Source organism: Taudactylus pleione, unplaced genomic scaffold (genome assembly GCF_031769625.1).
Source record: "Taudactylus pleione unplaced genomic scaffold, aTauple2 ptg000095l, whole genome shotgun sequence".
Taxonomy (NCBI): domain Eukaryota; kingdom Metazoa; phylum Chordata; class Amphibia; order Anura; family Myobatrachidae; genus Taudactylus; species Taudactylus pleione.
In genome coordinates, this window is record NW_028284497.1 from 7,975,292 (window position 1) to 7,992,500 (window position 17,209).

Below are 17,209 nucleotides of genomic sequence, written 5' to 3' on the forward strand. Positions count from 1 at the left end.
CACATGGTACACAGGGTACCCAGGTAACACATGGTACAAAGGTAACACATGGCACCAGGGGCAGAACTATGGGAGACAATGGAGGCGCCTGCCGCCGGGCTCCAGCACTGAAGGGGCACCTCCTCCATTGTGCACAACAAATTTACCCCACTTAGGGCTGTAACTATGTACCCAGAGTGTACCGTCACGGACGCCCAATACATGGCATCTCTTCCCGGCACCTGAGAAGCCACCATACACTAGTGGAGAGTTCCATGTCAGACCATCAGCTGCTGCCTTTGTCTATCTATAGCCTGTCTGCATGTAAATTTCTACATTACATTGTTAGCAGTTGTGACCGGGGGGGGCACCAAATTATAACCTGCCTCTGGGTGTCTGGGATGAATTTACGCCACTGCATGGCACCCAGGTAACACATGGTTTTGTTTATTAAAAATCAGATTGCCAGGTAACACATGGTACCCAGGTAACACATGGTACACAGGGTACCCAGGTAAAACATGGTACACAGGTAACACATGGTACACAGGGTACCCAGGTAACACATGGTACACAGGGTACCCAGGTAACACATGGTACACAGGTCACACATGGTACAAAGGTCACACATGGTACAAAGGTAACACATGATACACAGGGTACCAAGGTTACATATGGTACCCAGGTAACACATGGTACACAGGTAACACATGGTACACAGGGTACCAAGGTAACACATGGTAGCCAGGTAACACATGGTACACAGGGTACCAAGGTAACACATGGTACACAGGTCACACATGGTACAAAGGTCACACATGGTACAAAGGTAACACATGATACACAGGGTACCAAGGTAACATATGGTACCCAGGTAACACATGGTACACAGGTAACACATGGTACACAGGGTACCAAGGTAACACATGGTAGCCAGGTAACACATGGTACACAGGTAACACATGGTACACAGGGTACCAAGGTAACACATGGTACCCAGGTAACACATGGTACACAGGGTATCCAGGTAACACATGGTACACAGGTAACTCATGGTACACAGGTAACACATGGTACACAGGTAACACATTGTACACAGGGTACCCAGGTAACACATGGTATACAGGGTATCCAGGTAACACATGGTACACAGGTAACTCATGGTACACAGGTAACACATGGTACACAGGGTACCAAGGTAACACATGATACACAGGGTATCCAGGTAACACATGGTACACAGGTAACACATGGTACACAGGGTACCCAGGTAATACATGGTACACAGGGTACCAAGGTAACACATGGTACCCAGGTAACACATGGTACACAGGGTATCCAGGTAACACATGGTACACAGGGTACCCAGGTAACACATGGTACCCAGGTAACACATGGTATACAGGGTACACAAGTAACACATGGTACCCAGGGTACCCAGGTAACACAGGGTACCCAAGTAAATCATGGTATAAAGGTAACACATGATATCCAGGTAACACATAGTACACAGGGTACCAAGGTAACACATGGTACCCAGGTAACACATGGTACACAGGGTACCAAGGTAACACATGGTACCCTGGTAACACATGGTACACAGGGTATCCAGGTAACACATGGTACACAGGTAACTCATGGTACCCAGGTAACACATGGTACACAGGGTACCAAGGTAACACATGGTACCCAGGGTATCCAGATAACACATGGTACACAGGTAACTCATGGTACACAGGTAACACATGGTACACAGGGTACCAATGTAACACATGATACACAGGGTATCCAGGTAACACATGGTACCCAGGTAACACATGGTACACAGGGTACACAGGTAACACATGGTACACAGGGTACCCAGGTAACACATGGTACACAGGGTACCAAGGTAACACATGGTACACAGGGTACCAAGGTAACACATGGTACACAGGGTACCAAGGTAACACATGGTACACAGGGTACACAGGTAACACATGGTACACAGGCTACCCAGGTAACACATGGTACACATGGTACCCAGGTAACACATGGTACCCAAGTAAAACATGGTATAAAGGTAACACTTGGTATCCAGGTAACACATAGTACACAGGGTACCAAGGTAACACATGGTACCCCGGTAACACATGGTACACAGGGTACCCAGGTAACACATGGTACCCAGGTAACACATGGAATAATTTAAACTTGAGGATGTGAAGGTGAAAACTTGAAGAGTAGCTAGTAGAAGGTAGTATAATGTAAAAATGAATCTTAATTTACTAAAGCAAAATGATAACACAACGTGAAAACAATTAAATCAACTTTTTAACTTTAAAAAATTAGCAGAATACTGATATAATGACTCATTTCTTTTGAAGATTATAATTTTTTTAACTAATTTGGCCTTCTTGCCAGGGAACGGCACCTTCCCCATTAAAAAAAGTTACATATTGGTCTCAAATCTGTTTTCCAGCAAGAGTACTAGTTGATGGGACTGGGGGCCGAGAGACAGAGGTCAGATTATCAACAATTTGCCACGTTCCATCCACTGCAGGAGAAATCAGTTGACTGTATGTAGCTCTTTCTCCTTAATAAATTGTGCAATGCACAGGATGCTAAAACAACTGAATTAATTTTGTCAATCCAGAGGTTGATAGAGGTATGAAAAACTCAAATCGGTTAGCTAGCAGTCCAAAGGCATTCTCAACGCATCTGCGTGCCTGGGATAGACGATAGTTAAAAATTCGCCTATCATGGGTTAGAGTCCTTTGTGGAAAGGGCTTTAATACATGTTGTCCTAAGGCAAAGGCCTCATCGGTCACAAACACAAACCCAAGTCCATGAGCGCACTGATCCTGGGGGGGCAGATGGAGGGTCTTGTTAACGATCCGTTAATAAATCTTCGTGTTCCCGAAAGAACCCCCATCAGAAGACCGTCCATTTTTGCAAACATCGACAAAGAGGAACTCCAAATGAGCATTAACTACATACATTAGTACGATACTGAAAAAGCCCTTATAGTTATAATATAAAGAGCCTGATTTGCTTGGGGGGGTGATTCGGATATGTTTGCCATCTATGGCTCCCCCACAATTTGGAAAGTTCCATTTCAAATTAAAATCCGAAGCAACAGCCTGCCATTCCGTTTCCAAAGTTGGAAACTGATAATGAAATGAAACAAACAAAAAAAAATTAATAGAAATGTTAACAAAGTAAAAAAAAACTTGCAAACATTAAAAAGTCCTTGAAATTTAGGCAACAAATAAAAAATCCAGGATGTTAATTTCCTGTTCAAAAACACATTAGTAGAGGTTAGTTTAGTAATTATGTGACACATAATTAATTATGTTTTAATTAAATTACTACATGGGGACTATGCCCCCCTTGTGGAAATGGGGGGGGGTGTTTTGATTTACTTAGAGAGGGGGCAATTCAAATGTTTGGCGGATGCATTTAAAAAAACATGCCCGACAGAGCAATTCAGTTGTTGCTCTGTCAGGGCGCAATAGCAGGCCACGTCGGCCTTTATGCACGCACTCAGGAGGGTGGGAGCAGAAATATCAGAGAAACACCCTGGTTAGGGTGCTTCCCGCAGTTATGCCACCCTAATCCAAATTCTATACAGCTGTAACCGCTTTAGACGGCTAAACCTCGTCTCATATGGCGTTAATGAGGCCGATAAATAATGAGCGCCAAGAACAATTGAATATCAAACTGTCCACTCATTAATTATGAGCACAAAAACTATTTAATGGCACCCATTATTTGTTGGTTCGATGCTAGTAAATTTTAAAATACAATTAATAATAATACACGTGTAATTATTCAACTAAAAATATATTTGCCCTAGATTGAGAAGGGAAAAAAAACAACACTGCTATCTCTGCCTTTAGGCAAAAATATTCAGCCATATTGAGCTTGTATAAGAAATCTCTATAGGTGGCATGTTGCAGCATCATGGTAGGATTTCCTAGGGCTAAAGTATCGGGTGCGTAGCCGCATTTCACACTGTGCAATTTATATGCGGTGCTAACTGTACCCTGTAAAAAGCAAATTTACTAAAGTGTGTTAAAATTTACAGGATCAATTACTTGCACCATCGTAAACATGTTCTGACATGGGGGATCACTACGGGTATCCCTTTGTTTGGCTGCTGAAGGTATTCAACATTTTAAAATAGGCGTGCAAGGTGCATCACTGCACCTGTGAACAAGGGCTGAAGATTAACATATTATTATTTTTTATTATTATTATCATTTATATATATATGGCGCCACAAGTGTTTCGCAGCGCCTTACAAAGTACATAAACAAATAGCTTGATTTACAGTGACTTACAGTACAGTACAGTACAATACAATACAATACATTACAGGACATGGATAATATACATTGCTACATTCGCGACCATATGACCCAGATAAGCAACAATGCAAAGCAACCAAGTGTTAGGTGCCCTAGTAGAAAGTAACAAGTACATGAAGGTAGAGAAAGGAGAAGCACAAGAGAGTAGAGGGCCCTGCTCATAGGAGCTTACATTCTAAGGGGGAGGGACAGACAAACAGGGGTGACACAGATGGGGTAGGCAGGGAGGAAGAAGTATGTAGCAGAAAGTTAAGATGAGAGCTGGAAGGCTTTGATGAAATAGTGGGTCTTGAGAGCCCATTTGAAGGATTGAAGAGAGGTGGAGAGTCTGATGGGAAGCAGGAGAGAGTTCCAATGGTGGGGAGCAGCACGAGGCAAAATCTTGGAGGCGGGAGTGGGAGAAAGTAATCAATTGGCATGAGAGGCAGTGTGCATTTGTTGAACGAAGAGGGCGGACAGGAGAGTGAAGGGAGATGAGATCAGAGATGTAAATGGGAGAGGAATGGCTGAGGGCTTTGTAAGTGAGTGTGAGAACCTTAAATTGGGTTCTAAAAGTGAAGAGGAGCCAGTGGAGAGCTTGTAGGAGAGGGGAGGCAGATGCAGAGCATTTTAAGAGGAAGATGAGCCAAGCAGCAGCATTGAGGACAGACTGGAGAGGGGAAAGAAGGGATTTGGGGAGGCCAGAGAGGAGGAGGTTACAGTAGTCCAATCTGGAGATGACCAATGAGTGTATGAGGGTTTTAGTGGCATCCTGTGTGAGAAAGGGTCTAATCTTGGAAATATTTTTAAGATGAAAATGACAGGACTGTGAGAGATTCTGGAGGGAGGGAGGAGTCCAGGATAACTCCGACAGCGCACTTTGGGGCTAGAGGAGATAGTTGTGCCATCAATTGATAAAGAAATAGTGGGAAGTGTGGTTATGTAGGGGGGAGGGAAGATGATTAGCTCAGTCTTAGACATATTAAGTTTAAGAAATTGCTGGGACATCCAGGAAGAGATGGCAGAGAGACAGTTGGAGACACAAGTGAGGAGAAAGGGAGAGAGGTCAGGGGAGGAAAGGTAGAGCTGAGTATCATAAGCATAGAAATGATATTGGAGGTCAAAAGAGCTGATGAGTTCACCTAGTGAGGATGTATAGAGTGAGAAAAGGAGAGGTTCAAGAACAGATCCTTGGGGAACACCTACTGCAAGAGGCTGAAGAGGAGAAGAGGAGTCATGAGAGGAGACAGAGAAGAATCGGTCAGAGAGTTAGGAGGATAGACAGGAGAGGGCAGTGTCACGTAGACCAAGGGAGTGAAGGATTTGCAGAAGGAGAGGGTGGTCCACAGTGTCAAAAGTAGCAGAAAGGTCAAGGAGAATGAGCAGAGAGTAGTGGCCCTTGGATTTAGCAGCAAGGAGGTCATTGCTGACTTTTGTGAGGGCAGTTTCAGTGGAGTGGAGAGAACGGAAGCCAGACTGAAAAGGGTCAAGGAGGGAGTGAGAGGAAAGAAAGGTGGTATGGTGCTTGTAAACAACACGCTCAAGGAGCTTGGAGGCAAAAGGGAGGAGAGAGATGGGACGGTAGTTGGAGAGAGTGTTAGAATCAAGGGTAGGTTTGTTTAGTATGGGGGAGACAAGGGCATGTTTGAATGCAGACAGGACAGTGCCTGATGAGAGGGAGAGATTAAGGAGGTGGGCAAGATGAGAGCAGGCAGAAGGAGAGAGGTAGCGGGGGAGACGTGAAGGGATAGGGTCAAGGGGGGAGGTGGAAGAGGGGGAGGACTGGATGAGGGACATGACTTCCTCTCCAGATACAGGGGAGAAGAAAGTTAGAGTTGGTAAAATGGAAGGAGAGGGGTGATCTGGGAAAAGAGTAGATGGATAGCAAGGGGACTGGTGGTATATGAAGTCCTGACATATGGAGTCAATTTTAGATGTAAAGTAGGTAGCAAAGTCAAGGGCAGAGAGCGAGGAGGGGAGGCGAGGAGGGGGTGGGCGGAGGAGGGAGTTGAAGGTGGTGAAGAGACATTGGGGATTTGAGGACTGAGAGGAGATGAGGTTCTTGAAATATGACTGTTTAGAGAGGGAAAGGGCAGCACTGTATGATGAGAGCATACATTTTAAATGAAGAAAATCAGCCTTAGAGCGTGATCTTCTCCATTGTTGCTCGGCAGTTCGCGAACACTTTTGCAGGTATCTGGTGCATTTGGAATGCCAGGGTTGAGGTGTAAATCTGCGAGGGTGAATAGTGATCGCTGGAGCAAAAGAGTCCAGAGCAGAAGTAAGGGAGGTATTGTATAGAGAAATGGCTTGTTCAGGGCAGGAGAGAGACAGGATAGGGGAGAGAAGTCAAGCTGGGAAGAAAAATAAATTGTGTCAATAGCGTCAATGTTACGCTTAGTGATGGTGGCCTTAGGAGGTAGAGGAAGGGAAAGAGAGAGGGATAGGTTAAAAGAGAGAAGGTTATGGTCAGAGAGGGGGAATGGGGAATTGGAGTAATCAGAAATATCAGAACGGTAAGTGAAGACCAGGTCAAGCGAATGCACACTCACATGGGAGGGTGATTAGGTCCATTGGGAGAGACCAAATGAAGACGTGAGGGTAAGGAGTTTGGAGGCAGAGGCTTCTGTGGGGATATCAATAGGAATATTGAAGTCACCTAGGATAATAGAGGGTCAGAGGAGAGAAAGTGAGGAAGCCAGGAAGTGAAGTTGTCAATGAATTTGGAAGGAGGGTCAGGGGGACGGTAAATGACAGCTACTCAAAGGTGAACTGGTAGGAAGAGGCGTATAGCATGAACCTCAAATGTAGAGAAAGTAAGAGATGGTTCAGAGGGTAGGAGTTGGTAGGAGTAACCGGGGGATAGAAGGACCCCTACCCCACCACCATGGTGACCCCCAGGCCGAGGGGTATGAGAGAAGATGAGGCCCCGAGAGGAAAGAGCAGCAGGGGAAGTGGTGTCATGGGGTGAAATCCAGGTTTCAGTAATGGCTAGGAGATGCAACTTTTTTGGGATGAAAAGGTCATGGGTGGGTACGAGTTTGTTACATACTGATCTGGTATTCCAGAGGGCACAGGATAGAGGGACAGTGTTTGTGGGAGAGATGTGAATTAGATTATTTGGGTTGCTGTAGCTAGAAGGTGAGTTTAATATGGGCGGCCGAGATGAATGTAGTGAAGAGATTATGCGGGGACCATTGCTGGGAAGGGAACCTGTGGGTCATATCTCTATTGATTAGGCAGACACAAATTACTTCTCATATTTTTGAAAAATGAAAATGACTGCAAGCATATATTTTGAGCCATAATTGTTTTTAAAAATAAAAAAATTGCAGCTGCCACAACTGTCTGCATTACACAATACACCTTTTGCACAATTTGCCCCCCTTCCCCCCAGGCTACATTTTAATATTTTGGAAGTTTTGGCTTGGTTTTAGAAAAAAAAAAACAACAACACATAATTAAACAATATTTAAAGGCCGTGTCCTAAGGGACATTTACACTGATTACTTTGAGGGGACTTTGTAAAGGCTGCAGTGTAGGTTTCAAAACTGCACCCCTAAACAGCAATTCTACATATGTATCACAGATCCATAAATTCTAATAAATAACTTTTATTGGTTATGCATTAAAAATATGTTTGCAGGTATAGACCCACTCAAACCCAAACAGTTTTACTGCCAAAAAGGCAGCAATAATATATATAGATTAAAAAAAGCAGACAAACAAATACGCAAGTAGACAATACGAGGACACAAAACGTAAAACTAGTTGCAATGTCATAAGTATTGTGAAGCCAGGTGAAATATTACAAATTTTTTTTAATTATCAATGGTGATAAAATCATCACCCTTTGGTCATGCTCCATGTAACCAATACATTAAACCCTAATAATTGATGACGACATATAATACATTTAAACATTGTGAGTTTATAGAACAATGCAAATAGTTTTTAAAGACCAAAAATACAAATACAGTACAGGTCTCCGGAATAAGCAGTCCCAAAGCCTGGGGGGAAATCAACGTCCCAAACTTTAGATCTGCCTGGGATCTTCTTGTCGCTAGGTAGCGAAGGGTAGCCACAAGCCTCTCCTCAGCAGATATAGACCTCAGCATGGCTGTATCCATACGCAAGAAATTCCTGAAATCATCAGGATTATTCTCACGTATCTCTGTCAACATATCGTGTGGTCATTCACCAGATCGTGTGGTGTGTACATACCGCACGATATGTCGTTTGTCACATCTGTCGTCAGCTGGTTACAGAGGCTGTGTAATGTGTACCCAGCTTTACAAAACATGTCCTTTATTATTTTAATAAAGGGCTCGTGCTTGCTTTGGGGAAGGGAGCAAGAGGGGCACACGACTCTTGATGGACTTTTCATCCTGGGTTTCAAACAAGCCTCAAGGCAGCCGGCCGCCACGGGGCATGGCAGAGGCATACATGTAAGATAGAATATGTGCCACTGCTCTATGTAACTAGGGTGATGGCTATTGTAAAAAATAGGAATAATGCTACTGGTCATTACATTACATATTTCTATGCAACTAAATACATGGGCGTGCATCTAGGGACATACTGTAGCCACTATACAGTAAGAATGCAAGCAATTGCTACGCCATTTTACATGTTCTATGTGACTAAATACATTGACATGCAGCTACGGATAGGACAAAATGTCCACCGACCAGCCTAGAGGGAGCCAACCGCCACAGAGTGTAAGATACTGTAGGTGCCGCTGCTCTCTTTGTGTGACTAGGGACATGGCTGTTGTAAAACTTATGGACTGTGCTAGTAGCCATTAGTTTACATGTTCTATCACTTTATTTCTACGGTATGTCATTGCATAGAAATTGTATACTGAGAGTGCGTCTTTACACCACCGCAGTTACGTGTACCGATAAGAATGATGTTCAACAAGCTGCTTAGCAGCAAGGTTTATAGTGGTCAGCGATGTCCTTGCATATAGATAAAGGCTGGAGGATGGTCCCCTACCAATGGTCCCCTACTGATGGTCAACATGAATTCCTCTGCTTTTCATGGCACAAGTACTGTAATTTCAGGGGAAAACCTTCAGCTGACTGCTGCTCAGTTCTCAGCCTTCACCCCCTTCGACTTGTAATTCAGATCATTAGTGATTTCATAGACTGGCGTGATTCTTAAAAGACTAACAAAGCATTTCTTTTATTATGTTAATGAAAAACCCCTGGCCTTAATGGGGATACAACCCAAAGTGATGGCTCTGTTATGCAGTCACCTTAACCACCGACCCACGCAGTGGCGGCTCTAGACTTTTCTTTTAGGGGGGGCGATTTACTGTTTAGCACAGAATCCTCCCCTTTCCAATCCTGACTCCTCCCCCTCCAATTAATTTAAATAACACCTTGCCTTGCCAGCCAATGAGGTGGGTGTGATAGTGGTACAGTGCCCAATATATCTGGGCCCCAGTTTGAAGCCATGAAAAAGTTATATTAACCATTTCCAACAAACCTTTATATATTACAAACAGGACATATGATCAGACTTTGTCAAAGCATACACACACATATTCTCACACATATAGCCACACATATACACAGATGGCCACATATTTGCACACACACAGATAGCCAAATACAGTATATACACAGCCACATATGCACACACATGTAGCCACATATGCACACACAGATAACCACATATGTACACAAACACATATATAGCCACATATGCACACACAGATAACCACATATATACACCCACCCACATATGCACACACAGATAATCACATATATACACACAGCCACATGTGCATACATATAGCCACATATGTGTACACAGCCACATATAATAAGAGATATGGTAAGAACTTACCCTTGTTATCTCTATTTCTACGAAGTCCATAGGGTTCATAGGAGATGAAAACCCGGTGACCAGATCAAAGCCCATCTGCAGTACCGGTGCGACAGGGTGGGAGTCCTGTGGAACCCTATGGACGTCATAGAAATAGAGATAACAAGGGTAAGGTCTTACCATATCTCTTATTTTCTACTTCAGGGTCCTTAGGGTATCCACAGGATACCTTGGGGATGTCCGAAAGGAGTATCCTTTAAGGGTAGGGACGCTCCTGTGCTGGAAGGAGAATCTGCTGCCCGAAGGAAGCATCCTGAGAGGCGAAGGTATCAAATGCATAATACCTCACAAAGGTATGGACAGAAGACCAGGTGGCTGCCTTGCAAAGCTGAACAGCAGAGGCACCACGGTGAGATGCCCACAAAGGACCCACAGACCGTGTAGAGTGAGCTTTAATAGAGGATGGTACCGGAAGGCCCTCATGAATGTAAGCCTCAGAAATCACCATGCGAATCCATCCTGCCAAAGTTTGCTTAGTGGCAGGCCAACCCTTCTTACGGAAACCATAGAGGACAAACAGAGAGTCCGATTTCCTAAATGAACTGGTACAGTCAACATAAATCCTTAGAGCCTGTCGAAGCTGGATAATTGGCTGAGACAGAATCAGTTTAAAATTAGATTGGAACGATGCCATCTTGCGAATGGCCACAAGACACCATCTTAAAAATTAGATCTGCACGACGCCATTTTGCGAATGGCTGCCCAGCGCCATTTTAGAGAAACTCACACTTAAATACATACGGCGATGCTATTATTAGCAACATGCGATCGCATATTTCACCATACCCCATACACACATTAAATACACACAGTTGCGCTGTTAATATGACGCACATTAGCGAATACATAATATCCTGCATGTGAACGCTGTTTATTAGCTTCATGCATACGCATCTGCCCCAAGTTAACTAGCGTCTATTCCCAAACCCCTCATACTTACACACTGCACACTCACATAAAAGGTTCCATAGCTTCAAAGTGTAATATCCAAGGTTTATTCATTTCTTACTAATGTTGTGAAATAAAGACTATTTGATATCTAAGGTTTAGTACATGATAAGCAAACCATGTTTGGTGTGGTACTGATCTACTCTGTCTCAACAGCTTTCCGATGTCATCGGTGAGAAGATCGCAACATGCATTCTCAACTTATGGACTGTAGAGAGTTAAAACACTAAAATGTACTTTGTAATGTTAGCTGCTTAGATTTGCCTGCGGAGGGAAAAAGGAGACAAAAAGCTGTCGGAGGCTGACCTGTGTCCATTTGAAACAACCTGTTAAATGTCCTGTAACAGAAGCAACGTGACGGGGAACCAATGGAATCATGCCAAACTTGCCTATTGTGTTGCTTATCCCTGTAAGGGTATAAATGTGCGTACAGACTCCAATTTGGAGTCTTCTTGCTGATGCTGTTGATGGAGGTTTCTTGTTGATGCCGGTAACTGGTCCCAGAGCGCGTGCATATGTATAACTGTACCTTGGTTCTGTATGATTTCTTTGCGCTAAATTGTCTTTAGATCACAGCATGTAACCTACTGTTTTTATGTTGAATAATAACCTTTGTGCGTTGGAAACACATTTCAAAGTCTGAAGGCATTTATTTACTGTATGACTGCGTACGCAAATAGCGACAACTTTAGGAAGTATGGGCAGGATTTAGAAGGTATAGGCAGGAATGTATAGAGGTTTAAATTCAGTATCCTTACTTGGGGGCTTGCAGGTTAATCTCGCAACCGGTCTGTAACACTCGGTATCGAACTCACAGCAAAAGGGTGGAGGCGCCTGACAGGAGAACGCAGTGTGCATTCGGAATCTGTTACTACCGTTGTTGCTGAGAGTGCACTACTGGTTACTGTGACTTTAGGAGTGCTGATTAAGAATCCAGGGACGGGGAAGGAAAAAGTTTGTTTTCCTTCGTCGATAGGTTGTTTTTCCATTTTATTTTGTGTGTTAAAAAAGGGGTGTTGCATTTTTGCGTACACAGCTGAGTCGCAGTTTTGCGTACACAGCTGAGACGCATTTTTGTGTATGCAGCTAAGTGTAAGAGTCATAGGGCCTGATTCAGAGCTGAACGCTCTGACCAGAGCACTCGCTCTGAATCAGGGCCCTCCTACCTGTTTTTGGAACGGCCTCATGGACGCTCGTATAGCTGTGGGTTACCACCCACGGCTATAGTGAGCATCCATGTTGATGGTCGCGATGGTCAAAGACCATCGCGACCATCAGGCTTGCGACGAGACCCTGCGGTATGGTCTTGCTTCCGCAAGCCCAGGAGTGATTTTGGCTCTATCAGAGCCAAAATCACTCCCACTGACATCATTACTGATGTCAGTGGGGCCGGCTTCAGACGGTAGGCGTTCCCATGGGAACGCCTCTGTCTGGCAGGCACACCCCCGGCACGCCCACCAAAGGGGGCGTGCTGTCAATCAACATCGACAGCACGTCCCCTTTGGTGCGAGACCCGGAGCGATGGAGAGCATGTGCACGACGGAGCTCCCTCCGTCGTGCGCATGTGCAGTGGGGGAACATCGACCCGCTTGCGAGCATCCTGCTGCTCACGAGCGGGTCTGAATGACCCCCATAATATGGTTGTGTAATAGTCGCATTATTGTGTATGCGACTAGTCGCACATTAGCGTATACATATTTCCGGTCTTGCTGCCACAAAGCCGTTGAGATTACATTATAAATTGTTGCCAATAACTGGGTTAACGTGTATTTTTCTGTGCAGGAAAAAAGTGTGTAACTGTGAGTATTTGTTTAGGGTGTAACACGGGACCTAAATGTTAAGGGTATCGTAGGACCCTTAAGTGCTAGGCGCAACCGTTTACTTTACACAAGGCAGGTGTATGGGTTGTTATTTTTGTTAGGGTTTGGCTCCCAGTGTGATTATAGCATTCAGTAATCGGTTAGGCTTATTTGAGCACTATAATTGAACCGCATAGTTTTGGGCTAAACTGTGATTGTGAACTGGTGAGAGGGTGGATGAAATCAACTGGAAAACAAAGGGTATTTATTGCCCCCTAGCAGGTGAAACGTAGTCAAAAAGGGATTTCTGCGTGGGAACAGCTTTTCTTCCAAAGGTGACTGTAGGCGTCTAGAGGTCTTCCATAGGGTCGTGGAAACACCCTTTTTCCAAGACGTCCACTGGTAAGTGAAAGTATCTTGACTGTCTTTCACCAGTTTAAATCTTTATTGAAAAACATAGGATTTATCCCAGGATGGGAGCCACGCAAACAGTAGAGATGTTAGACAATGATGTGCTGCTAATGGAAGCGCCGCTTGGATCGGCACGTCGTATTATGCATAATAAGTATGGTGCTTATGCAGTTAGGTACTGTGATATATGGTTTAAGATGACTATAAAGAGTGTAAGGCCGTTTCCCAGAATTGGTAGTTTTGATAAGGATGTATTGAACAATGTCCGAGATCACATCAGTCTGGTGCGTTCTCGAGTGAAAAAGGTAAAATATAACGAATGTTTAAAATTGTGGCAGCATGAGGGGGATGCGTGGCTTAAAGGTGTGCAAGAGACGCAAACTAGCGTCCCAAGCACGTTACCAGAAAGTTCACCAGCAGCGCTAAATTGCAATGCTTGTGAGCTGCGAAATAGCGTGCACATGCAGCAAGGTAGCATTGTGGAAGGCATTGCCAGTGGTTCACGTGCACCACCGCCGCCCTATGCGGATGGGGGTGCAGGTACAGTTATTGAAAAAACCCATAAAAATGTAACAAGTAATTTGTACCCTCTCTTAAGTAAACATAAGGAAAATGTTTATGATGTGGATGATGAGCCTATTATGTCTGCCATTTCCCATGCTGTACACATGTTAGATGCTCCACCATGGCAATCACAAGTGGTGCCGCCATCTCCATCAGTTATAGTACAGGAAGTGTTAACATCCACTGCACCCGTAGAGGAAGTTGTTAACCCTATATGTTGCAGTAACAGACTAAACCCCCAGCCAGGTAACAAGGTCAAAAGTAGCAGTGCGGCCGGTCTGCATCCCATCCGGACAATAACTGTTCTGAATGGGAATGCGGATGCGAACGGAGTAGTGCCCACAAGGAAAGTAGTAATGCATTGTCCTTGGACAAGAGCGGAGCTAAATTCCATAATGAATAATTTCCCCGATCCCAAAAAGGAATTAGCCAAATGTCATAGATTTTTGAGAAATTTGTGTAGTTCTCACAGCCAACCAACAAAGATTGGCGAGTGGTGTTAAGGGCCTGTCTACCACGCAATATCGATGTGACAAAATTTATCACGGATTGTGTATTGGATGGAGATGTTCCCTTAACAGACGAAATTAATCAAGGTAACATTTCCCGCATTGTAACTCAATTGGGTGTATATTTTCCAGTAGTAGTTAACTGGAACAAAATCTTCACCATAAAACAAAAAGAGAGTGAATCTGCAGAAGATTTTTGTGACCGGGCTCTGCAGGCTATCACCCAGTACACTGGGTTAGAAGATATTAAAGATAGCATTCACTGCAGGGGAATGAGTGTCACTGTACTCATGGATGGTCTTAAAGAGAACCTAAAGACCCGGGTTCAGATCTCACAGCCTGGCTGGAGGGGAGTCACAATAGACACCCTCATAGAATCCACAATTGAACATGACAAGAACATTTCTAAAAAGAGAGAGACCCAGAGCGAGAAACTAATAGCAGTCAGTATTCAAGCTCTAGAAGGAATGACGGTAACACCACAGCCAGCAGACACACCTGCAATCACACCTACATCTGCACCTGAACAGTTACACATCCTCACTAATCCCACACCACCGCAAACGCAGCCCTATGTCATTTATCACACACAGCCATAGGTCCCATACTATCCACAAACACCATATCTCCCACAATATCCTTTCCCTCAATATCATTACCCATACCTACCACCTTTCTCTCCTGCTCAACCTACACAACAATCCTTTCATTCATCCAACCCATGAAAGTGTTTTAATTGCAAGCAGCCAGGACATCTAAGTAAGAGGGTTGGACCCCCTAACCAGGGAGTACCTGGATATCCCCATAAAGGATATACACAGAGACCAGCAAATGTCCAGCAGGCACAAGCTCCAATTGTGGCTGTTAATGCTTTATTGGAGAGTGGGAGTGCTAGGGGTCAGGTCATACCTGTAGTCTACAGATAGTCAGGTTAACGGAAAGTACTAGGGAAGAACCGGTAATGATGGTTGATGTAGCTGGTACTAAATATCCTTTTCTTGTAGACACAGGGGTGACTAGGTCAGTGATGAAATCTCCCGTTAATTTACAGGTAACCAACGAGACAGTACCAGCAATGGGCGTAACGGGTAAAGTGCAACATTATCCTTTAACCAAATCCACAGAGGTTACTATCGGGCCATTGCATACCAGGCCTTCTTTCCTCCAGGCAGCAGCAGCTCCTACTAACCTACTGGGAAGGGATTTGTTATGTAAGATGGGATGTGTCATATATTGTACCCCTGATGGTGTAGTTTTAGATATCCCAGAGAGAGTTGCGCACGAGGTTAGGGATATGTTGGACACTCCCCAAAGGATAATGTATCACTCTACCACTTTAAATTTAAATCCATCCCAGGTAGATCAAATGTTATCCCAAATTCCAGATTCACTTTGGACCAAGGATGGACAGGACACTGGATTAATGGCAAACGTAAGCCCCGTAATGGTAAATTTAAAAGATGGTAGGCAAGCTCCAAAAATTCCTCAGTACCCATTAAAACAGGAGGTAGAATTAGGGTTTTATCCCATCATTGATTGATTATTACAACATGGAATTTTAGTTCGTACAGCCAGTGTAGCCAACAGTCCCATCTTTCTGGTAAAGAAGAGTGGTGGGAGGGGTTATAGGCTTGTACAAGACCTTAGAGGTGTTAATAAGGTGGTAGAGAGCCAATATCCTGTAGTGCCAAATCCAGCTGTCATTCTCATGTAGATCCCACCAAATGCAACCCATTTCACTGTCATTGACCTCTGTTCTGCTTTCTTCTCTGTGCCTCTCCATCCTGACCATCAGTACCTATTCGCTTTCACATACGGGGGTGTACAATACACATGGACACGATTGCCCCAAGGTTTCATAGACAGCCCCAGTATCTTTTCCCAGGCCTTGCACGACTGTTTACAATCTTTTCAACCTGCCAATGGGTCTGTTCTAATACAATATGTAGATGATTTATTGCTATGTTCTGATTTGTTTATGTCATGTTTAAATGATACTAAACTTTTCTTGCGATATCTCTCGCAAACAGGACACAAGATTGCTAAGAACAAACTACAGCCGTGCCAATCCAGAGTAAAATACTTGGGACACTGCCTAACCCAGGGGTTACGACATCTAACTAATGACAGAATCCAGGCCATACAGAACATGACACTGCCGCAGAACCAACAGCAGATTCGTACCTTCTTGGGAATGTATGGATACTGTAGAATGTGGATCCCAGGTTTTTCTATTTTGGCCTTGCCATTACAGGACTTAGGGCCTGATTCAGAGCCGGATGCTCTGAACGAGCGCCCGCTCTGAATCAGGGCATTTTTTTTCTTTTTTTGTAGCGGCCTCTTGGACGCTCGCATAGCTGTGGGTTACCACCCACAGTTTATGCGAGCGTCCATGATGATGGTCGCGATGGTCAAGACCATCATGACCATCGGGCTTGCAACAAGACCCGCAGCGCGTGCCCAGCCCCGCTTCGCGCCCCAGCCCGACCGACCCAGCCCTTAGAGCCAATCCTTATCCCGAAGTTACGGATCTGACTTGCCGACTTCCCTTACCTACATTGTCCTAACATGCCAGAGGCTGTTCACCTTGGAGACCTGCTGTGGATATGGGTACGGCCCGGCGCGAGATTTACACCCTTTCCCTGGATTTTCAAGGGCCAGCGAGAACTTACCGGACGCCGCCGGAAATGCGACACTTTCCAAGGCCCGGGCCCCTCTCTTGGGGCGAACCCATTCCAGGGTGCCCTGCCCTTCACAAAGAAAAGAGAACTCT

At 44.5% G+C, this 17,209-nt stretch overlaps 1 pseudogene; it reads right to left on the bottom strand.

Moving 5' to 3' along the window:
• Window positions 1-17,005: 17,005 nt before the first annotated feature.
• Window positions 17,006-17,209, bottom strand: part of LOC148526560 (28S ribosomal RNA) — a 2,174-nt pseudogene continuing 1,970 nt past the window's right edge.